The sequence below is a fragment of the Leptopilina heterotoma genome, unplaced genomic scaffold (genome assembly GCF_015476425.1).
Source record: "Leptopilina heterotoma isolate Lh14 unplaced genomic scaffold, ASM1547642v1 Lhet_43, whole genome shotgun sequence".
Taxonomy (NCBI): Eukaryota; Metazoa; Arthropoda; class Insecta; order Hymenoptera; family Figitidae; genus Leptopilina; species Leptopilina heterotoma.
This window is the reverse complement of record NW_025111081.1, coordinates 383,808-409,675: the sequence shown is the minus strand read 5'-3', so window position 1 is coordinate 409,675 and position 25,868 is coordinate 383,808. Positions and strand designations below refer to the sequence as shown.

Genomic DNA, 25,868 nt, shown 5'->3' with positions numbered 1-25,868 from the left:
ACCCCGAAAACCCCCGAGTAACGAGTTTTAAGGGAATCTGAAAAAAAATTTTTTTTTGAAGTCGACATTTTGGGTCCGCCATTTTGAATTTTTTAAATCTGACTTCAGATTTGGATTCAGCGACCTCGAAAACCCCCGAGAAATGAATTTCCCTTAAAACGCTTTAATTTTAAAATTATCCACCATATTTGGTCGCCATATTGGATCCGCCATTTTGAATTTTCAAAAATTAACCTCAAATTCGAATTCAGCGACCCCAAAAACCTTATATATGATTAAATCATATTTTTTTGTAAACTTTTTTTTCGGACCGTTTTTGGACCACAAGCGATTTTCAACTAGACTGCGAAGGGGTTAAGCCCCGCCTACTACATCTTCTATTCAAGCTCCACCCACTTTTTCTTTGGACACCGCCCATTTTTTTGACTCCACCCCAAAAGTACGGCCTACTACTCTTTCTGTTTTTGCTCCTCCCCTTTTTGCTCCGCCTACCGCGTTTTTTTTATTACTTTACCCTTTAAGCCCCGCCTACTACCCCTTCTATTCAAGCTCCACCCACTTTTTCTCTGGATTACGCCCCTTTTTTTTACTCGACCCCAATAGTCCGGCCTACTACTCTTTCTATTTTTGCTCCTCCCACTTTTTCTCCGCCTACCGCCCATTTTTAACTCCGCCCGAAGAGACCCGCCTACTATTTCTTCTATTTTTGCTCCTCCTTTTTTTCTCCGCCTACCATTCCTTTTTTATTACTCTACCCTATAAGGCACGCCTACTACCCTTTCTATTCTAGCTCCGCCTCTTCAATTATCCGCCTACCGCCCCTTTTTTTCCTACTCCACTCTCTAAAGCCCGCCCACTATCTCCTCTGTTGTAGCTCCTCCCACTTTTTATGCGCCTAACGCCCCTTTTTTTCTTAGTCCACCCCATAAGGCTTTTAAAGTTAAAGTGAATGTCAAAGTCTTTATAAAGCCATAATGTCAAAGTCAAAATCGAATAAAAAATCGTAGTCAAATTACAAAATCGTACACTAGATTAAATATTTTTAAAAATTGCTATCCAAAAAAGAAAAATAATTTTTTTTTAATCTTATAAATAAATTTTTTTAATTTTTCAAAATTTTTTTTAATCTTATAAATAAAATATTTTTTTTTGCAAAAAAATATAAAAATTAAAGGAAATATCGTATAGTTCAAAACGTTCAAAACTTTATAAACATTTAAAAGAGAAAAACATAAAAAAGGACAGAAAGGGACATAAAAAATCTTTAAACAATAACTTTTGCATTTTCAATCTTTTTGTTGATTTGTTAATTTTCATTTTTATGATTTTTGTTTTTGTTTTTTTTTGTTTTTTGACAAAAAAAGCTTTTTGTTCATATTCTGTTTACATTATAAATAAATATAATTAAATAACGAAATAAACGAAAAGAAATAAATAAAAATAAACAAAAAAAAGTAAAAGGATAAAAAATAAAAAATTATGAAAACAAAGATACAAGAAGAAATAAATGAAAAACGAAAGAAACAAGTAAAGTAGAAAACAAAAAAATTAAATAGTATAATAAAAAATAATTTATTTATTTGAGAAAAACAAAAAAACCATAAAAAAAATTGAAAAATAAAAATACTATAAACATAAAAAGCGAAAAAAAGAAAAACGACCAAATTTGTTCTATAAACAAGAAAAAAGCAAATAACCAAAAAATTAAAATACTGAACCAAAAAAAGAACAAAAAAAATATAAAAATGCAGTTTGAAAAACTATACAAGAAAAACGAAAAATAAAAATACTTTTTTTTCAGTTTTTTTTAGCTTAAAAACAACAAATTTATTAATAGAAAAAAATAAGAAACAATGAAACAAATAAAAAAAAACTAAACAAAAAAAGAAAATTATAAATTATTTAAAACAACGAAATATAAACAAAAAGGGGGGAAATAAAAATTACTAAATGGAAAAAAGGAAAGAAATAAATACAAACGACGAATTTGTTCAAAAAGTTAAAAAAAAAAAAAATATTAACGAAAAAAAGCGATAGAAAAACAAGTGGATTTTTACAAAAATAACAAAACAAAAAATTTAAAAACATAACAAGAAAAGCAAGAAAAGAAATTTTAAAAAAACAAATTTGAAAAAATTTTGTTTTTAAAAACAAAAATGAAAAATGCTTTTAACTAATTTCATGAAAATTCTAATTCCAATAATTGAATTCCAGAGAAATTTTTTATTATTCATAAATAGAATTGAATTCTTACGAAGATTTTAACAAAAAAAAATTTTAAATAATTGAATTCTGATTGGAAATTTTATGAAAATATAGTAAATATATTGAAATTCATTAAATAGCGAAAAGTTTTTAAAAATAATTAAGTTTTACAAAGAAATTTAAAAAATAAAAATTTTTGGCAATAATTGAATGTCTGTGTGGTATTTTATTAAATTTTTTTTCTGCAAATAATTGAATTCCTAAAAAGAATTTTATTATTTATGAAAATAATTGAATTCTTGCCAACGATTTTATTAGAATTTTTTTAAATAATTGAATTTTCAAGAAGAAATTTATTACTTTTAAAAATAATTGAATTCTTGGGAAAAATTTTATCAAAAGCTAAATGAATAATTAAATTATTTCAAAAAAATTTAATTAAAATTGTATTTAAAATAATTGATTTTTTCGAGGAATAGAAATTAAATTTTCAAGAATAATAATTTTAGCCTGTAAAATTGTATTAAAAATAATTGAATTCCTGTAAAAAATTCTAATATTTTTGAAAATACTTGAATGTGTAAAAAGAATTGAATTTCTGTGAAAAATTTTATTATTTTTGAAAATAATTGAATTCTTCATAAATATTTTATAAGCATTGTTTCAAATAATCAATTTTTTTTAAATTTTTTTGAAATTTTTTTTTTTTTTTTTTCATAATAAATATTATGAAAATTTTATTTTAAATAATAGAATGTTCTCTTAATTTCCCATAAGATACTGTTGTTAAAAAACTAAAATTTCCAATTTCTAATTTTTCCACAATTTCTACTGTTTGACTGGCTTCATAGCATGTGCGGAGCGTATCGTCCCCTTATTATGACCAACCATGCAATTGATCCATTTCATATTTTTTGATTAAGGAAATAAATTTTATAAAGAAATTCAATATTAAGTTTGGAAAGAAAATTTGCAAAATACTAAATATATAGGATGTTCAGTAAATCGCAAAAGTTTAGTAATTGAAATGAAATGTTTAGAAAATATAGTGAATTTAATTGAACGTGGGTAGAATATGAAAAACTTTAATCAACAAATTTAAGTTGAAATTGCTAATTAAATTTTCATTATTCTAGTGAATTTGGAGAAGTTTTCAAATTAGACTTTGCATATATTATTAATAATTCAAATTAAATTGATCTGTGTATAATTAAATAAATTAAATAATTAACTTGAAAATAATAAATTTAAATTTAGTAAATTAGCCTTATTTAAATTAAATTATTAAATTAGATTTACTAAATTAAATGTATTTATTAGTGAATTTATTAAATTTTGCCGAAAAATAATAGTTTGAAATTTAGAAAAAAGTATTTAAATTTTGTGTTTGGAAAATTAGAATTTGAAAATAGATATACATGTATAGAAACTATGTGTGAAGGTTTATAATTCCCAAGTCTATTTATCTCGTTAAATCTGTCTTTTTCACGTTGAATTTTATATAGTACGTAAAACTTGGTAAGAACGTGACGCGAGGGAAATGCTGGCATTAAAGCCTCGTTGACACGATGACAGTTTTATACTTGGGAGTCACATCTCTCATGAAAGTATTGCCTGAGGACATATAGTCTAGAGAGAGAGAGAGAGAGAGAGAGAGAGAGAGAGAGAGAGAGAGAGAGAGAGAGAGAGAGAGAGAGAGAGAGAGAGAGAGAGAGAGAGAGAGAGAGAGAGAGAGAAATAAGTGAAAGAAAAAAAAGAAAAACGAACTGCGGTTGACGACTGCTTTTGATCATTAAATCCCTCTTTTTCCACTTTTATATATACAAATGTGCAAAAAAATAATAATAAACTAATTTTCCACGTTATACAAACAAAGTCACACAACACACCTTTGAGTACACATAGATGTCAGACAATAAGTGCGGCACTTTACTTATTTCTAATATTGACATTTCACACTATTGCTAATATTTAGAAAATCTATTTTTATTTCTTAATTTTTCTATTTTAGGAAACTTTTTTTTCTCGTAATTTGTCAATTTTTTGCACAAATTTTTTCTATTGTTCAAATAAACTAGTAGACCCCCCCGTCCCCCCTAAATGTCTTACGTAATTTATGGACGACCACTTACCCCACATTCACTTCACTTTACTTTACTTCATTTTCACTTCATTCACTTTAGCTCATATTCACTTCACTTTCCTTCACTTCACTGTATCCCACATTCACTTCTCTTTACTTTAACTCTATTTCACTTCATTCACTTTATCCCACTTTCACTTTCCTTCACTTCACTGTATTCCACATTCACTTCACTTTTACCCCACTTTCACTTCATTCACTTTATCCTAATTTCACTTAAATTCACTTTACTCTACCACATTTTTACATCACTTCACTTTATCCCACTTTCACTTTCCTTCACTTCACTGTATTCCACATTCACTTCACTTTTACCCCATTTTCACTTCATTCACTTTATCCCACTTTACTGTATCCCACATTCACTTAACTTTACTTTACCTTATTTTAACTTCATTCACTTTATCCCACTTCACTTCACTCTACCACATTATTACTTCACTTTATCCCACTTTCACACTACTTCACTTCACATTACTTTAACTCATTTTCTCTTTATTCACTTTATCCTACTATTTCACTTTCCTTCACTTCACTGAATCCCACATTCACCTAACTTTAACTTATTTTCACTTCATGCACTTTATCCCACTTCACTTTACTTTATTCCACATTCACTTTACTTTACCACATTTTTACTTCACTTCACTTTACCTCATTTTTTATTTCCCTTCACTTTACTCGAATATTCAGTTCATTCACTTTATCCCACTTTCACTTTACTGTTTTTCACTTCACTTTGCTTTACCCCATTTTCACTTGAATTCCCTTTTATTCCACAATGAGTTCACCCTACTTTCAGTAACCTTTACCCTACTCTCATTTCACTTGACTTATACACTCTGATTTGCACTCTATTTCACTTCATTTGCACTTTATTTCAACTCACTTTTAATTTTTATCAAATCAAAGTGAATTGAAATTGAGGTAGAGTGCAGTGAATGTGGGGTGAAAGTGGTGCGAAAGTTAATTAAAGTGAGCTTAACCTTCAGACCACTTTTCCTTTCCTTCACTTCACTTCACTTTATCCCACATTCACTTTACTTTACCTCACTTTCACTTCAATTCACTTTCATCTTATTTTCACTTTTACCACACTCCACTTAACCTTTACCCACTTGACTTACACTCTTCTTTGATTTACTTCACTTCATTTGTACTACACTTTAACTAACTTTCACTTTATTTGCACTTCACTTGAACTCACTTTCACTTCAATGTTATTTCATTAAAGAAATGAAATTTAGGTGAAGTGCAGTGAAAGTGGAATTAAAATTAAGTAAAGTAACTTTATTCGCACTTCACTTGAACTCACTTTTACTACAATATTATTTTATTAGTGAAGTTCAGTAAAAGTGGCATAAGAGTTAAATGAAGTCACTCTGTTTGTACTTTACTTTAACTATCTTTCACTTTACTCTATATGCACTTCACTTGAACTCACTTTCACTTCAATGTTATTTCATTAATGAAGTTAAATTTAGGTAAAGTGTAGTAAAAGTGTAATTAAGAAAAGTCACTCTATTTGCACTTCACTTGAACTCACTTTTACTACAATATTATTTTATTAGTGAAGTGCTGTAAAAGTGGCATTAATGTTAAGTAAAGTGACTCTATTTGCACTTCACTTAAATTCACTTTCATTTAAATATCATTTCATAAGTGAAGTGAAATGTAGATGAAGTGCTGTAAAAGTGGGATGAAAGTTAATTAAAGTGATTGAAGGTGGAGTGAGGTGAAATAAAGTACAATTAAAGTGGTCCGAAAAGTTAATTAAAGTGAACTTAGCTTCCACCCCACTTTCACTTCAGTTATAGTCTACTTTACTTCATTTTCACTTCACTTCAACTCACTTTCACTTTACTATCAAACAAAACGGAAGTAAAATTATTGTGAAGTGCAATGAATGTGGGGTGAAAGTTAAGAATAGTGAATTGAAGGTAGAGTGAAGTGAAGTAATGTAAAATGAAGTGAAGTGAAAGTGAAGAGAATGTTAATTAAAGTGAACTTAACCTTCACACCACTTTCAAGTGACTTGACTTACACTTTACGTCACTTCATTGACTCTTCATTTCAACTTACTTTTACATCACTTCACTTTACTTACACTCTACTTTAATTTAATTTGCTTCATGTTTACTTTAGTTCCACTCACTTTCACTTCACTTTATTCGCACTTAACTTCACTATCATTCCAAAATTAAGTGTAATTGTGTAAAAGTGAGGTAAAAGTGGGATGAAGTGAAGTGAAATAAATATGAGGTAAAGTAAACTGAAGTAAAGTGAAAGTGGGTCAAAGTGAATGATGTGAAAATGAGTGTGAGTGTGAGGTAAAGTGAATGAAATAAAGTGAAAGTGGGACAAAGTGAATGATGTGAAAATGAGTTAAAGTAAAGTGAAAGTGGGATAAAGTGAAAGAAGTGAAAATGAGTTAAAGTGAAGTAAAGTGAAAGTGGGATAAAGTTAATGAAGTGAAAATGAGTTAAAGTAAAGTGAAGTGAAGTAAAGTGAAAGTGGGATAAAGTGATTGAAGTGAAAATGAGTTAAAGTAAAGTGAAAATGGAATAAAGTGAAAGAAGTGAAAATGCGTTAAAGTAAAGTGAAAGTGGGATAAAGTGAAAGAAGTGAAAATGAATTAAAGTAAAGTGAAAGTAGGATAAAGTGAAAGAAGTGAAAATGAGTTAAAGTAAAGTGAAGTGAATTAAAGTGAAAATGGGATAAAGTGAATTAAGTGAAAATGAGTTAAAGTAAAGTGAATATGGGATACAGTGCAGTGAAGGAAAGTGACAGTGGGATGAAGTGAAGTAAAGTAAAAATGTAAAATAAAGTGAAGTTAAGGGAAAGTAGGATAAAGTGAATAAAGTGAAAGTGGGGTAAAAGTGAAGTGATGTGAAAGTGAAAAGAAAAAGAGGTGAAGTGAACTAATGCGATAAAGTGAAGTGAAAGTTGGGTGAAAGTGAAATAAACTGATGCAATAAAGTGAAGTGAAAGTGGGGTAAAAGTAAAGTGAACTAATGCGAAAAATGAAGTGAATGAGGGGTATAAGTGATGTGAACTAATGCGATAAAGTGAAGTGAAAGTGGGGTAAAAAAGTGAAGTGAAAAGAAAGAAAGGTGGAGTGAACTAATGCTATAAAGTGAAGTGAAAGCGGAGTAAAAGTGAAGTGAAGTAAAGTTACAGAATAACACTCCAAAAATTGTTATTTTGGGGGTAGTTTAGTACCTCAGTTAGGAAGTGACGAATTTAAAAAAAAAATCCACTGTGTCCCGGGATAACTTTCATATCTTTTAGTGTCGTACACTCTCTGAAAAATTTTACACCATTTATAAATATGGGAAGTAAAATAAAATATGTGAAAAATTTGACGATAAAGTTATAAAATTTCCCAGGCAATCGTACACACGAAATGTGCGCATAAAATTCGATGAAAAAGCCTGTGGTGCACGTGTATTGACTGAGAGAAATGATTGTGGAACTAAAACGTGTACTGCAGGCAGAGAGACAAACGACGTGGAGTTAATTGCATAGGTATGTATCGCTTATATGTATACGTATATAGTATATATATATATATAAACGATATATATTATTGTGTATTATATATATATACACACATCTATATATATATACAAACCTATATATATGTATACAATACAGAAACGAGGTGACCGGATCGATCAGAACTGTATAACTCGGTCGTTGCCTTCCTCTCCAGCATCCCGCCTCTCCAATATATCACCACGTATTTGTATTTTCAACATGAATCTAGATGCAATTATGTTTTCCCATCGATTTTCGAATTTTAGCCCAAGGCATCATTTTGATTGACATCCTCGATTTAATTAGAGTTTCTTTCATTTTGCACTCATACACACACACACATTGGTATTTGGGAATTTTTTTTTAAAAACACCCATTTTTCCATCATTGTAATTTGTATATTATGCAAATTGTCTTCGTCCTATAGAATTTATTAAACAAATTTTAAAATTCTCGCTTTACTCCTTCGATGGTAAAACCAAAATTAATAAATAGCAAAGAGACAAATAAAAAAAATGTTTGACTTTGACTTTGACTTTGACTTTGACTTTATAAGTTAAAGTGAATGGCAAAGTCTTTATAAAGCCAATGTCAAAATCAAAATCGAATCAAAAGTCATAGTCAAATTACAAAATCGTACGCCAGCTTAAATATTTTTAAAAATTACTATCCAAAAAAGAAAAATAAATAAATAAAAACACAAAAAAAGGAATATAATAAATCATTAAACAATAATTTTTGTATTTTGAGCCTTTTTCTTTATATCATGTTTATATTATAAATAAATAATTAAATAAGCAAAAAGAAAATCCAAAAAATAAATAAATAAAAATAAAAAACAATAAGAACAAGGAAACAAGAAGAAATAAATAAGAAACCAAAGAAAAAGTGAAGTAGAAAACAAAAAATTTAAATAGTAACAAAGAAAAGAATTAATTTACTTGCAAAAAACAAAAAAAAACCGTAAAAATATACAACAAAAATCGAAAAATAAAAACATAAAATCGAAAAAAACAAAAATGAATGAATTTATTCTATAAACAAAAAATCAAATAACCGAAAAATTAAAATTCTGAACCAAAAAATAAATAAAACAATAGAAAACTGTAAATTTGTTCAAAACAAGAAAACCAAAAATAAAAATACTTTTTAGTTTTTTAGCGAAAGAAACAACAAAATTATTTTTAAAAAAGGATAAAATCAAAAAATAAAAATACTAAACAAAAAAAAATTTATTTATTTAAAACAACAAAAAATAAACATAAAACAGAAAAATAAAAATAGTAAAATAGGTACTAAATGAAAAAAGCAAAACGAAAAAAAAATACGGACGAATTTGTTCAAAAATTTTTTAAAAAAACAGCAAATTTGTTCAGAAACCCAGACAAGAAAACCAAAAAACAAAAAAAACTATTCAATATAGCAAAAAAAACAACAGACTTATTAATAAAAAAAACCAAACAAACAAAGAATAAAACCAAAAAATAAAAATATTAAGCGAAAAAAAGCAAAAAAAACAAATGAATTTTTATAAAAATAGCGCAAAAAACAAGAAAAAACGAATTTATTCTATAAACAAAAAATCAAATAACCGAAAAATTAAAATACTGAACCAAAAAGAAAAATAAAACAATAGAAAACTGTAAATTTGTTCAAATCGAGAAAACAAGAAAAATATTAAAAAAGTAACAAAAAAGAACAGATATGTTCAAAAATACAAACAAAAAATCGAAAAATAGAAACAAAAATGTTAAAATAAATAGAAATAAATAAATAGATACAAATACTAATCAAAAATAGTAAAAAATCAAAAATAAGAAAAATGTGAAAATAAAATAAAAGATCCTTAGGTATACAAAAGTAAAAAAGAAAAAATAGATGAAAAACTTAAAAAAAACAATACAAATTTAATGGTAAACAAAAATAAAAACAAGGTAAAAATTAAAAAATATTTAGAATTCTAAAAAAAGGGAAATGAAGGGAAACCTTTGAAACTCAAATAAATGAAAACTGTAATAAATACCAAAAAAAAATGAAAACCAAAAATAAAAAAAACAAATTTGTTCAGAAGTAAGCAAAAAAGAATAAAAATGAAAAGAAACCGAAAAATAAAAATACAAAACAAAAAAGTCAAAAACAAAAAACAAAGTACATAAAAGAGAAATTTAAACGAAGAAAAGGAAAAAGCGGAAAGATATATAAATATCTATCGAAATATAAAAAAAAAAAATAATTCATAATACTTTTATTAATAAGCACGTACGCACTTTCGTTAAAGAAAATAAATTGTACCTCAGTAAAATATTATAAGAAAAAATTTTAGTGCTTAAAAAAAATTTCTTAATATTCTTTTTTTTTTCTAATAAAAAAAACGTCTTATTTAACATGATTTAGTCGATTATAAAAATGCGCTCTCGTTGGAAGAGAAATATGATAACTAATTTGAAATTGCAAGAAGCAATAAGAAGTGGCGTTCAAATGAGATTAAAAATCACCTGAGGCAAGATATACTTCTTTCTCAATGCTGCAATTTTCAACGCTCCTTTTTTTTTGGACGACGATATTGTTACCGTGATTTTGTAAGAGTTTATGGTTAATTATAATGATTGCGCCAAAGGTTGAGGAGCGGAAAGAGTAAATTTTTACCGCCCTCGTGCTCATAGAATCAATTTTTTCTTATTTGTTTCTATTGAAATTAAAAAAAGAAGGAAATTTTTTTTTATTTTCTCTATAATAAAGAAAAAATGACAATTATTTTTCTAATTCTAGCAAATTTCTTTATGAAGAAAATTTTTTAATTTTACTTTCTATGTAAGGAAAAGTGAAAAAGTAAAAAAAGAATTTTATTCATTAATTTCTTTTACTTTTTTTTTAATAAAAAATTGTTTTTTGGCAAAATTAAGTTTCAAAACAAAATTAATATAATTTTTACAAAATATTTTTTTTAAAAAACACTTTCAATTAAATTTCTAAAAAATATTTTTTTTAACATTTTAAATTAAATTTCTACAAAATATTTTTTTTAAAAACATTTTAAATTAAATTTCTACAAAATATTTAAAAAAAAAAACATTTTAAATTAAATTTCTAAATAATATTTTTTTTAAAAACAATATTTTAAATAAAATTTTTACAAAATATGCTTTTTAAAAAACATAGGTATTTTAAATAAAATTTATACAAAATATTTTTTTTAAAAAGCATATTTTCAATAAAATTTCTATAAACATTTTTTTGTTATTAAAAGAAATACCAGAAAGCATATTTTATAGAAATTTTATTAATTTTGTTTTTTTCTAATTAATTAATTGATTAATTAATTTTTTTTAATTTTTCTTAAATTTCTTACAGAAAAATAAATTAGAAATTTTTTTTTAATCAAAAGAAGGTACTGCAAAAAAGACATTTTTAATTGTTAAAAAAAATTATTTTCTCCACTTATTTTACAGAGAGTAAAATTAAAGAATTTTCTTAATAAAAAATATGTAAATAAGTAAATAGTAAATCTAACAATAATAAAATAATTATTTCATAAGTTTCGTTTATCAATTTTTCTTTAAAACAATGAAATTTTTTCTTAAATTTCTTTCATAAATTAGAAAAATATATTAGAAAAATTTGTCTTTTATATTTTTGTTAAAAAGTAAAACAAACATTTTTGTCAATAATTTTTTTTTCTCGTTTTTGTTATTAAAAATTTGATGTTTTAACAATATTAAGTTTTAAAACAAAATTAAATAAAAATTTCTAAGTATAAAATGTTTTTTTGGGTATTTTTTTGAATAAAAAAGTATCAAAAGCATATTTCAAATAAAATTTCAACAAAAAAAATTGATAAAACTGAAAAAAGTAAACAAAAAAAAATTGATAAAAATACTACAAAAAATTTATTACTAAAAAGAACAAAGAATAAAAAAATGTCCCGATTATAATTAAAATAAATAAAGAAAGAAAATAAAAATACTAATAAAAAAGAAGAATTAATTTTGTTAAAACAACAAAAAATGAACAAAAAAATGAAAAATAAAAATACTAAATGAAAATAACAACAAAAAAACAAATACGAACGAATTTGTTCAAAAATTTTTCAGAAAAACGAAGAATAAAAATAGAAGAAAAAAACGGACGAATTTTTACAAAAATAGCAAAACAAAAAATTTGAAAACTTAACAAAAAAGTCAAAAAAACATTTAAAAAAAAAAATTGAAAAACCCGAACAACAAAAGTAAAAAATAAAAATATTGAACAAAATTTCAGAAATTTTATTAGTTTTGTTTTAAAACTTAATTTTTTCGAAACATCAAATTTTCATTAACAAAAGGAAAAAGAAGTTATTAAAAAAAAAATTTTTTTGCAGTACTTTCTTTGATTATAAGAAAAAAATTTTTTTATTCATTTTTCTGTAAGAAATTTTTAAAAAAAAATGGCAATTTTTTTGAAGAAAAATTTAGAAAAACTAAGAAAAATTTTTAGTTTATTTATAAAATCATTCACCGTTTTTCTTTTATTTATAAAATAATTTTTTTAATTTCAGTTTCAGTAAGAAAACCCAAGTGAAGAAAAGAATTTTGTTTTCAAAAAATTCCTATTTCGCTTTTTTCCTTAAAAATTTCAATTTTGACAAAAATGAATTTTTGTTTACAATAACAAAATAGCAAAATGAATATTAAAATTTTTGTATAAAATGTTTTTTTGGAAACGTACTTTTTTTTCTACTATGAAAAAAATCGTGATTTTTGTAAATTTTGTCATATTTTCTCTTTTGTTTTTTTTTTTAGGATAAAAATTAATAATATTTTCTTCTTCTCTGTTTCAGGTAAGTTGATACGAGCACAGTTTTTTGTCATAATGAAAAAAAAGTGGGTAAGAGACTTTAAAATTTATTTCTATTTTCTTCAATCTCCTCCTTTTATTCATCCACTTTTTGGACTTTGGATATTTTGCTTTTTTTCTATCGAAGCTTTTATCAACAATTTTAAAAGGCTCTCTTCATATATAGTGACCCAGTGACCTGGAAAATGCAACATTGACAAGAAGAGTAAAATTGAAATGTGTACCTCTTTGCTCGAAATTATCGCTTTCTATATATATAGGTATTTATATATGAAATTAATTTTTTTTTTTATTATTTTTTTCAATTAATTTTTTAAGATCAATTCTGATCCGTGTAATTAGACCTAGAATTTGACGTAACGTAACGGCCCCTGGGGGACGTTATTTTTATTTTCAAAGCTCTTGGGGGGACTTGAATAATCCTTGACATGAAGGTCAAACAATAGGGCAAACTTGACCTAAATTAGGAAGTAGCGTAACGGCCCCTAGGGGCCGTTAGAGTTTAGGTGAAATTTGACCTACTTTTTGACGTAACGTTAAAAATTTGACCTAAACTTTGACGTTACGTAAAAAATAGGTCAAATTTGACTCGAAATTTGACGTAACATCACAAAGTAGGTCAAATTAGAAATAAACTTCGACGTAACGTAACGGCCCCCCTAGAGGGTCCGCTAGCTTGAATAATTATTTTTAATAAAAAAAATAGGTCAAATTTGACCTGAATTTTGATGTAACGTCACAAAATAGGTCAAATTAGAACTAAACTTCGACGTAATGTAACGCCCCCTCTGAGGGGGCCGTTAGCTTGAATAACCTTGAAAAACTTCCTAAATTTGCATCGTTGGTGGCGAAATGATTTTTTATTATTACAGGGATAGATTTTGCTATAATAATATAAAATTATATAAATATTAGTTTATTATTAAAATAGTTTAAAGAGGAATTTATTTTATTATTAAAATAGTTTTATTTTTAAAACTACTTCTTTTTTTTTGGTAAAGGAAAATATGAAAGTGAATGAAATGTAATGGAAGGAGATTACTTTTTTTTAATGTTTTGTTTTCGCTTTTGCGTCAACTTTATGATAAACAGGTGTTTCCAGTGGGTTGGTCAGTTTTCTGCTTCTTAATTTAACATGTGTAGTTTATGCACGTTTCGTTGCAGGATGTTCGTGATCTGTCCTTCCTTCCTCTCTCTCTCTTTCTCTCTCTCGCGATTTTTCTCTTCTTTAATTCTATAGGAACTTTTTTTCATCTTTTTCTGCTTCTGCAATTTAAAAAAAAAAAAAGACTTTTAAGAGGACGGTGTATTTATTGCGTCTGTCTGACATCCTCGAACTCGAGAAAAATAGTCTTTTCAAAACCAAAACCAAAAAAAAAAAAAACGAATAAAAATAAAAAAATCCGGGAAAAGTCAGAGATTTTTATTAAAAGTACTGAAAAAAAATTAAATGTTTAGAATTTATAAGAAAATTCTGAATTTTTGGGATAAATATTAAAATTATTTCCAGAAGTTCAATTATTTTCAAAAAATTAAAAAAAAATTCTCGTCAACATTACAATTATCTTTATAAATAGCAAAATTTTTCGCCGAAATTCAATTATTATTCAGGATTTTTTACAAAATTCATTGTAAAATTCAATTATTTTCATAAATAACAATATTCATCACAAGAATTCAATTATTTTCATGAATTCAATTATTTTTCTAAATAGTAAAATTCTTCACAAAAATTCAATTATTTTTAAAAAAATAACAAAAATTTTTCACGGGAATTCAATTAATTTTAAATAATTAAAAAAAATTTCTCGGTAATTCAATTATTTTCATAAATAACAATATTCATCACAAGAATTCAATTATTTTCAAAATTAATAAATTTCTTCGCAGATATTCAATTATTTTCAAAAAATCTAAAAAAAAACTTGTAAACATTTCAATTATCTGTATAAATGAATAGCAAAATTCAATTATTTTTAGGAATTTTAATAAAATTCATTGCAAGATTCAATTATTTTTATAGGAATTTTCATGAAATTAATTTCAAAATTCAATTAATTTTTAGAAATTTTAATAAAGTTCATTGCAAAATTCAATTATTTTTAGGCATTTTATTAAAATTCATTGCAAAATTCAATTATTTTTATAAATAATAGTATTCATTACAAGAATTCAATTATTTTTAAAAGTAAAAAATTTCTTATTGTAAATTCAATTATTTGAAAAAATTCTAACAAACTCTTTCTCAAGAATTGAATTTTAAAAAAAAATTTCTCACAGAAATTCAATTCTTTTTAAACAATTTAATCAAATTTTTCGCAATAATTTAATTATTTTTTATAAATAATAAAATTCTTCTCAGAAATTCAATTATTTTTGTAATTATTCTTAAAAATTTCATTTTGGTTTCTCGAAAAAATCAATTATTTAAAAAAATGTTTTATTAAAAATTAAGATTCTTTGGAAAAATTCAATTATTTACAAAAATATAATTATTCTTAATTCAATGATTTTCAATGTTCTACTATTTTAATAAAATTTTCCAAAAGAATCCAATTTATTAAATAAAAATTTTGATAATATTTTACACGATCATTCAATTATTTTCCAAGGAAATAAAAAATTTCAAAGGAATTCAATTATATTTAAAATAGATTTTGCATAAATTTTTTCGAAAAAATTAAATTTTTGAAAATTTGGCATTAAATTCTTGGCAGTAATTCAATTATTTTCATAAATTAAAATTTTTTTTAAAAATTTTATTACTTTTATAAATAATAAAATTATTCGGAGGCAGTCAATATTATTTTCATAAATACATAACAATATTCGGGGCATCACAAGAATTCAATTATTTTCAAAAGTAATAAAATTCAATTATTTTCAAAAATTTTAATAAAATTCATTCCAAAATTTCAATTATTTTCAAAAATTTTTTGTAATTCAATTATTTTTAATATTGTACTATTTTACTGAAATTTTCCAAAAGTAATAAAATTCAATTATTTTCAAAAAATTTAACAAAATTCATGGCAAAATTTTAATTATTTTCAAAATTTTTTCTTAATTCAATAATTTTTATATCTTTTATTTTAATAAAATTTCCCAAAAGAATTCAATTATTTAAAAACAATTTTGCCAAAGTTCTACATGAATATTCAATTATTTTCTAAAATAATGAAAATTTCACAGAAATTCAATTATTAAAATAAAATTTGCATAAATTTTTTCAAAAAAAAATTAATTGTTTGAAACTTTTTTATAAAATTCTTCGCAATGATTCAATTATTTTCGTAAATATTAAAATGAAAAATGTAAATTATCTATGTTTGTATTTAAATAATTGAATTCTCGTAGCATTCTCTAATAAAACTTGATTTAAAAATTAATTTCAGTTAAAATTTTAGAAAATAATATTGAATTTTGGAGAAGTTACAAATAATTGTAATTTTTAAAAATAATTGAATTTTGTAAAGCTTTCAAATTAAAATCTCTGAAAATCCAAACTTTTCACACTTTTTTAATTAAAAATTCTATGGAACTAATTTTTTTCAAACAACTTAATCCAAATTTTTTAAAAATTAGGTATTTCAAGTTTTTATTTTCTAATGTAATAGTTAATTGAAGAATTTTCGAATAATTGAAAGTCAGGAAAAAACAAAATTAAAATTTTGTGTCAACCTTGTGTTATGTTATCAAAAAAAAAAAAAAAATTGGCAAAATTTAAATGCGTTTAAATATTATATTGATTATAATTTTATTATTATTACTATTATTGCATTATATTAAATTAAAAAAAAAATTGGTAAAAATTTGAATGCACTTAGATATTATGAATTAGAGTTAAAATTACTCACCTTCATTAAGAAATGAAAATCGTTGTTGCGATAAAATTAGCCGAAGTGTATCTTTGATTGTTGTTGGCGAATTTGTGACACCTGTGCGTCACAGGCCAATGTGCCCGTGAGTTGGCCAAATGTCAATTTGACACTCGTCTTGATTTCTATTTTTGTAATAGCGTCGCTCAATTTAGCAACGATTACAGAATTAAAAAGTTATGTCACAAAGATTATAGAAAAGACGTTGCGACGATTCGTTTTCTATCAAAAAAAAATTTCCATTTTTTTTCCTCTCATAACTATAGAGAAAAAAAAATTAAATTTAAAAAATACTAAAAAAAAATACATATTAAACCCTTGTATCATTGTATTTCATATAACAAGCCAAAGAAGTAATAAAGAATTGAAATTTTTCTGCCTTTGAACGACCCACGCGCTTTAAGGTGTAAGTGACATTTCAGGGACGTTTTCGATGATGTGTCGACCTATAACACGGCCTTAAATTTTTGACCCTGAAGAGAGATTCAAAAGCTGTTTTCAAAAAAAGAATAAAAATTGCAAAATGCAAGTTATTATCGAGTTTAAATTGATAATTCTTATAATTTTTAACTGAAGAAAATTTTCAAAGCCAAAGTGTACACAAAAGAATTTCTCATCTCTATATATAAGATTGTGAATAAATTTTCCATTCATAACAAAAAAAAAGAAAAAATATACATGATACGGAGTTTATTTATATAAATATATAGGAGGGATGACAAAAGGAGACGAGGAAGAAGAAAGATACAAAGGAATAACGTAAGAGAAATTCAAAATCTATTCTTTGAACTCTATTCTTTAAAAAAAAAGCATGAAAAAAAAATCTTTAAAAAATAATTTAGAAAACGAGAGAAAAATATATTTATAGTGGAAAGAAAAAGAAATTGTTTGGCAAAAAATTAGGAGAAATTATAAATAAATATAATTCATAAATAATTAAGAGAAAAGATGAAGAAGACAATGGGAGAAAAAGAGAGGAAGGAAAAAGAAAAAAAAATTCAGAAGAATAAGAAAATAAAAAAGGAGAAAAATTAGGAAGTAAAAGGAAAGGAAAATATTAAGAACAAGAAAAAAGCGAAGAAGATGAAAAAAGAGGGAAAAATAAGAAAAAGAAAATTGAAGGAAGAAAAAAGAATTAAACAAATAAAGAAGAGGGAAAAAAAAGAAAAAAAATTAAGAAGAACTAAGAAGAAAACAAAGAAGAAGGAGAAAAATAGGAAAAAAGAAAGATAAAAATTAAGAAGAAAGAAGGGAAGGAAAAGAAAAAATAAGGAAGGGAAGCATAAAAAGAAAAAAAAAGTAAAAAGAAAAATAAGGAAAAAATGAAGAAGAAGAAGAAAAGAAGAAAAGAAGAAATAGAAAAGTAAGAAAAAAACGAAACAAATGAAAAATAAAGAGAAAAAAGGAGAAAAGAAGAAGGGAAGAAGAAGGAAAGAAGAAGAGAAAGAAAAATTAAGATGAAAGGGAAATAAGGAAAAAATGAGGTAGAAAAAGGAAGGAATAATTATTTAAAATAAGAAAAATGCGAAAAAAACAGAGAAAATGGAAAAGAAATATAAGGAAAAAAATAAACAAATAACGAAGAATGTTAAACAGAGGGAAAAATAAGAAAATGAAAAAGAAAAAACGAAAATAAAGAGAGGAAGAATAAAGATAGAGGAAGAATAAAAGAAGAATAAAAAGAGGGAAAAAATGAGAAAGAAGAAAGAAAGATTAATATTAAAAAAAAAAGAAAAAAGCGAAGAAGAAGAAAAGAGGGAGAAAAAAGAAAAGCAAATTAAAGGGAGAAAACAACAAAGTAAATGAAGAAAGAAGAGAAAAAGAAGAAAAGAGGAAGAAAAAGCAATGGAAAAAATTAAGAAGAACTTAGAAAGCAGAAAAGAAGGAAAAAAGGAGAAAAAAGAAAATGAGAAAGAAAAAAATTAAGAAGAAGAAGAAAAAGAAAGCAAAGCAGAAAGATAAAAGGGGAAAAGAAGAAGAGAGAATAAAAAATTAAGAAGGAATAGGAGAAAGAAAAAAAATAGAGACAAAAAAAGAAAGAAAGTAGATAAATGAGAAAGTAAAACATAAGAAGAAGACGATGAAGGAGATGGAGAAGAAGAAAAAGAAAATAAAAAAGGAAGAACAAAATTTTTTTTAAAAAAGAATGTAACAAATCAAGAATAAAGAGAAAAAAAGGAAAAAAGAAGAAAGGAAGAAGAAGAGAAAGAAAAATTAATAAAAGAAGAAGAAAGCAATAAAGAAGAAAAAAAGGGAAAAAAAGGAAATAAAAAAGAATAAAGAAAGAGAAAAATTAAGAAGAAAGCAATGAAGAAGAAGAAAAAAGGGAAAAAAGAAAATCAGTAGAAAGAAAAAAGAATGAAAAAATAAAAATTAAGAAGAAGAAAGAAATGAAGAAAGAAAAAAGGGAAAAAGAAGAAAAGAGGATAAAAAATTAAGAAGAAGAAGAAATGGGGGAAAGAAAAAAAGAAGAAGAAGAAATGGGGGTAGAAAAAAGAAAAAAACAAACGAGAAAGAGAGGAATAAGGTGAAAAAAGGTAAATAAAAGAAGAACAATGAAAGAAAAAATGCAGAAGAAGAAAAAAGTAGAAAAATGAGAAAGTAAAACGCAAAAAGAAGTTGATGAAGGAGAAGAAGAAAAAGAAAATAAGAAAAGAAGAAAAATTTTTTTTAAAAAGAATGAAACAAATCAAGAATAAAGAGAAAAATGGAGAAAATAAGAAAAAAAGAAGAAGAAGTGAAAGAAAAATTAAGAAAAAAAGAAAAAGAAAACAGCAATGCAGAAGAAGAAAAAAGGAGAAAAAAGAATATCAAAAAGAAAAAATTAAGAAGAAAGCAATGAAGAAGAAAAAAAAGGAAAAGATATAATCAGAAAGAAAAAAGAATGAAAAAAGTTAAGAAGAAGAAGAAAGCAATGATGAAAGAGAAAAAAGTGAAAAGGAAAAAAAAGAGGAAAAAATATTAAGAAGTAGAAGAAAGCAAAGAAGAAGGAGAAAAAACGAGAAAAAAAAGAAGAATAAAGTGGACAAAAGAAAGCAACAAACGAAGAAGTAAGAGAAAAAATGAGAAAAGAAAAACAAGAAGATAAAAAATAAATGAAGAAGAAGAAGAAGAAGAAAATAGGAAAGAAGAAGGAAAGAAGAAAGAATAGAAGAAGATAAATAAACAAATGAAGAAGAAGAAGATAAGAAGGGAAAAGAAGAAAGAAAAGGTAGAAAGTAATTCTAAAGGGGTAGAAAATATGAAAAAGAAATCAAAAAAGAAACAAAAGAAAACAAAAAGATTTTTAAGGAGCAGAAAAGAAGAAAAGATAACATAAATACAAGAAGAAAAAAGGGTAGAAAGGGAAAAGAATAAAAAAGATGGATATAAAATAAAAAAAATAAATTAGGTCGAGAAAGAAAAAACTGATTTTTTAATCGAGCAAATGAGCAAAAAAAAAAAAAAAAAGAAGAGAAAAAGAAGAGGAAATAATAAAACGAAAAAAGTGAAAAATTAGACAATATTAAAAAAACGTATATGAAACTAAAAGGAAAAGAGATATTAAAAAAAATTAGACAATATTAAAAAAAACGTACATGAAACTAAAAGGAAAAAAAATACTGAGAAGTGAAAGATGATGATGATGGGGGAAAAGAAGCATGATTCTGGAATAATTTTGTAAAATGACTAACTTTGTGGTTAGAAGTTACTTTGAGAGCAAGTTTATCATTACAATATTTAATATCATCTGCTAACCAGCTCAGCAAGTCAACTTGATAATCGATTATACCAGTCAATTGAATTTCAGGTGCACTTATTAGAGATACTCCACTGAAAATATTTATTTAAACATTCTCTCCTTATTTCCCTCACCACTTATTTTCCTCACTCGTTATTTCGTTTTTCTCTCTTTCTCTCTTCTTTGAATTCATCCTTCTTTCTCTCTCTCTTTCTCTCTTTTCTATTTCACATTTATTGTCACTGTTTTCTTCTTCTTTCTCTATTTTTTGTCTTTCTCTCTTTTTCCTCTTTTTTCTCTTTCTTTTTCTCCTTCTCTTTTTTTTCTCTTTTCCTATTTCTTCTTTTTCTGTATTCTTTCTCTTTCTGTGTTTTTTCTCTTAACCTATTTTTTCTCTTTCTCTATTCTTTCTCTGGTTCTTTTTTTCTCTTTATTTTTTCTCTTTTTGCCTTCTTCTTCTTCTTTCCACTTTCTTTTTTTCTTTTTTTTTCTTTTTCTTTCTGTGTTTTTTCACTTTCTCTTTTTTTCTCCATCTCCTAATGTTTTTCTTCTCTTTCTTCTTTTTTCACTTTCTTTCTCTTCTTCTTCATTTTTTTCTTTATTCTTTTTCTTTCTTTATTTTGTTTCTCTCTCTTCTTCTCCGCTTTTTTCTTTATTCTTCTTCTTTCATTTTTTCTTTCTCCATTTTTTTCTCTTCTTTCTCTTTCCTTATTTCTTCTCATTCTGTATTTTTTCTTTTCTTTTTTCGATTTTTCTCGTTTCTTTCACTTCGTTTTCTTTTCTCATGATTAATTCATTTTTTTCTTAATTTTTCTTCTTCCTTTTTTTATTTTCTCTTTTTTCTTGTCTTCTCTTCACTATCATTTTTATTTTTCTCCTTCTTTCTCATCTGTATTTATTTTTTTCCTTCCCTCTGTTTTTTCCTCTCCTAATCTCTTTCTCTTACATTTCTCTTTTTTCTCCCTTTCTTCTTCTTTCTCATTATTTGTCTCTTCTTTTATCTTTTTATATTTTCATACTTCCCTTCTCTCTTTTTGTTTTTCTCTTTTTATTCCATTCACTTTCTTTATTTTATTCTCTTCCTTTTAACTTTTTCTCTCCTTTTCTTTCTTTCCCTTCTCTTCTTCTTTCTTTTTTTTTAATTTTTCATTCACTGTTTTATTTTTTTCTTTTTCTTTCCCTATCTCTCAATTTTTTTCTTATTTTTCTTCTTCTTTACACTTTCTTTCTTTTCTTCTCTATTTTCTTGCTTTTTTCTCTTTCTCTCTTTTTTCTCTTTCTCTCTTTTTTCTCTTTCCCTATTTTTTCTTATTCTCTATTTTTTTCTCTTTCTTTTTCATTCACTGATTCATTTTTTCTCAACTTTTCTTTTTTCTTTTCTATTTTCTCTATTTTCTCTTTTTTTCTTCCTTTTGTCACTTTCTCTCCTTCTTTTTTCTTCTTTCTCTTTTTCTTTTTTGTTTGTTTCTTTCTTTCTGTTTTTATCTTTTCCCGCTTTCTTTCTCTTCCTTTTCTTTTATTTCTCTCTCTCTCTTTCTGTTTTATATTTTCCTTTTCTCCTTATTTATTTCTTTCTTCTCTTCTTTCTTCCACTTTCTTTCATTCTTTCCTTCTTTTTTTCTCTTTTTTCTTCCACTTTTTTCTCTCCTTCTCTTTTTTTTCTTCTTCCCTTCCTCCTCCTTTCTCTGTTTTCTTTCTCCTTTCTTTCCTTTCTCTGGAATTATAAAAAAATGGAAATAGAACAAAAAAATTAACTAAAACTAATTTTTTCTCAAAGTTCATTGGCGTTTGGACAATAAAATAGTAATAATAATAACAACAATAATAAAGAATGACAAGAATTCCAAAGAGATGAATAATAAACACGTGACCGTGAATTCAAGTAAAGTGCTATTTATTTGCTATTTGATAGAAGTGTCGAGCGAATGAGTGGACTGAATATTTGTCTCCACGTGTGTCTCACGGAAAATTTAAGCACACGGATACTTTGTCCAAGAAGCAACATACACTTGCATATACTATTTCATTATGCTGTTTTTTATTTTATTGTTTTCTATTTTATTTTGCTGCATTTTATTGTAATATATTTATTACTTCTTTGTTTATTTATCATTATTGTTATTATTATTGATATTATTTTTTGTACATTATTTTTGTTGATAATTATTATTTTATTATTGTTACTTTTGTTGTTCTTTTGCTATTGTTGTTATTATTATTTGGTTATTGTTATTGTTGTTGTTATTATTGTTATTATTGTTATTTTATTATTGTTGCTGTTATTATTATTTGGTTATTCTTATTGTTTTTATTGCTGTTATTTTACTATTGTTTTTGTTATTATTGTTATTTTATTATTGTTATTACTATTTTACTATTGTTGCTGTTAATATTATTTGGTTACTGTTATTGTTATTATTGTCGTTATTTAACTATTGTTTTTGTTATTATTGTTATTTTATTATTGTTATTTTATTATTGTTATTGCTACTATTATTCTAAATATTGATATTGTTGTTATTATTGTTATTATTGTTATTTTGTTATTCTTATTATTTTTGTTGTTAATATTAGTTTATTGTTGTTATTATTGATATTATTGTTGTTCTTATTATTTTATTACTGTTATTATTGTTGTTATTATTGTTATTGTTGTTGTTATTATTTGGTTATTGTTATTATTGTTGTTGTTGTTAAGTATTATTGATATTGTTACTGTTATAATTTTTGTTATTATTGATATTGTTTTTGTTTTTATTGATATTGTTGTTGTCATTATTGATATTGTTTTTGTTATTATTAATTTATTGTTCTTATTATTGTTATTATTACTAGGAATAATCAAGTAATACTTTTTTTTTCTTATTTATTTATTTATTAACAATATTTTTATTTTTTCTAACCTTGTTTACAAATTTAAATAAATAATTACATATAAAACGAACACAAAGGAGAGAAATGAAACAAAAGAGAAGAAAATATAAATAATTATAATAACTATAGAATTATATTATTTATAAATAATACAATATTATTATTATTATTTGACAAAATTTATTTATAAAAATATATTAAATATACATATATATATTTACGAATTCTCGCACCGCGAAACGAAGAGTGTACCACATGCGAAAGTTCGAGCTTATATTAGCGCACACGCATCGCAATCAGTGACTGTTCAACCATCCTTGCTGTCGGACCTTTTAACAAAAGGTGGTTGTATTTTTTCACTCAAGCCGGGAGTGTTTGAAAAAAAGAAAAAATTTTTTTTTTTTTATTTATTTTATTCGCAAGTGTATTTTTTGCATTTTCTAGTGTTTTATCAACATTGGATAGGCATATATATATACACACATACACACTCACCATAATTTTATAAATAACATTCATCTCTCAAGTTATATTCACCGAGAAATGGGTAATTATTTCTTACGCTCCATTTTTTATTCCTATATTCAGAAAATCTATTTCTTGTTGTGGGTCAGAAAAATTATTTTCTGTTTGAAATTCTTTTTGCGAATTTTTGCAATTTTTCCTGCCCCACTAAATCCTCATTAATAATTAAGAATATTTCTTTTTTTTTATTTTGAAAAATTAGGAAACGAAAAATATTTTTGTTTATCATAAACTGGCTCAAAACTGGCATTACAATTTTTTTTTCATTTCCATAGAGAATATTAATTATCGATATTATAATACATTTTTCACGAGTGTTTTAAAGAGAGACAAAGAAAATACAAACTTGGCTTAAAACTGGCAACGCTTTTTTTCTCTTAATTTTTAGTTTCTTATTGTCTTACTATATTTCTTGTTATTATTTTTTACTGCAATAATTATTATTAATATTATTTTTCTTATTATTTTCATTACTAGTTTCAATTTTACTTTACTACTAGTATTTTTACTTTTACTACTATTTTTATTACTGGTATTTTTATTTTTACTACTATTTTAATTACTATTTTTTATTTTAACTATTATTTACATTATTAGTATTTTTATTAATAATACAATTTTTACTACTAGTATTTTTATTAGTATTTTTGCATTCATTAATATTTTTATTACTACTATTTTTATTAGTTGTATTTTTATCTTTACTACTATTTTTGTTGTAAAAATACTAGTAGTAAAACAGTAGTAAAAATAAAAATACTACTAATAAAAGTAGTAGTAATAAAAATAGATTACTAGTATCATTATTGTTATATACTATTTTTATTAGTAGTGTTTTTATCTCTACTACTGTATTTGTTGTAAAAATACTTGTAATAATAAAAATAGTTATAAAACTAAAAATACTAGTAATGATAAAAATACTAGTAATAAAAATAGTTGTAGAACTAAAAATACTAGTAATAATGCAAATACTAGTAATAAAAATAGTTGTAAAACTAAAAATACTAGTAATAATACAAATACTAGTAATGATAAAAATACTAGTAGTAAAATACTAGTAATAATACAAATACTAGTAATGATAAAAATACTAGTAGTAAAATACTAGTAATAATACAAATACTAGTAATGATAAAAATACTAGTAATAAAAATAGTTGTAAAACTAAAAATACTAGTAATAATACAAATACTAGTAATGATAAAAATACTAGTAATAAAAATAGTTATAAAACTAAAAATACTAGTAATAATAAAAATTCTAGTAATACAAATAGTGGTAACAATAATAATACTAGCAACAAAAATAGTAGTCCAAATGAAAATACTAATGATAAAAATAATAGTAATAAAAATAGATATTAGTATTTTTATTTTTACTATTTTTATTACTAGTATTTTTACTTTTTTAAATTTTTTTATTTCTATTATTTTTATTATTTTTATATTATTATCATTATTATTATTATTTTTATTGTTGTTGTTTTTGTTTACTATTCAACAATCAGTAATTTTTTTTTAAATGATAAATTATTAAAAAAAAAAATTACTGATTGTTGAATAGTAAACAAAAACAACAACAATAATAATAATAATAATAAAAAAAAAAAAAAAAAATGATAAATTATTGAAAAATTATTTAAAATCGAAATAGAGAGAATTTTTTTTATATGCAATGTGAAAAAAAGTAATTATAATAATGTTTTATGAACCGTCTCAATGAATCACCATTTTTTTTTTTGGTCACTTCCGGCATTTCCGACAGGATGAAATTATTTTCCAGGACTGTCTCTCATTCTACTCCCCCTTCCCCCACTCACGCTAGGATCAAATTACGCCTAAAGTGGCGAAAGGGGCTTTTAACCCCTAACATATGTGAAGCTCTACACTATTTGTTTTTGAGAAACCGTGAGAAAATTGGATGAAAAAACTCAATGAAGCATCAACTTTTCAATGTATTCTGAAAACACTTAATAATATTTTATCTTTTTTTTAAAAGGAAATGAAATTTACTTCCTTATTATTATTATTAATTTTTTTTTTTTTTTTTCTTTTAGTCGGAAGTGGAATTTTTAGCCATTTTGGAAATTTGTTTTAAAACTTTTGATACTTTTTAACTCAATTGTAAAGTCCTGAGCTTTGAATTG

General features: G+C 24.3%; 1 protein-coding gene across 1 annotated transcript in view; it reads left to right on the top strand.

Annotated features, from left to right (window-relative positions):
• LOC122506639 (probable protein kinase DDB_G0277539) overlaps positions 1–25,868 on the top strand; it is a 303,476-nt gene that overhangs the window by 177,184 nt on the left and 100,424 nt on the right. The gene's annotated exons all lie outside the window — the stretch shown is intronic.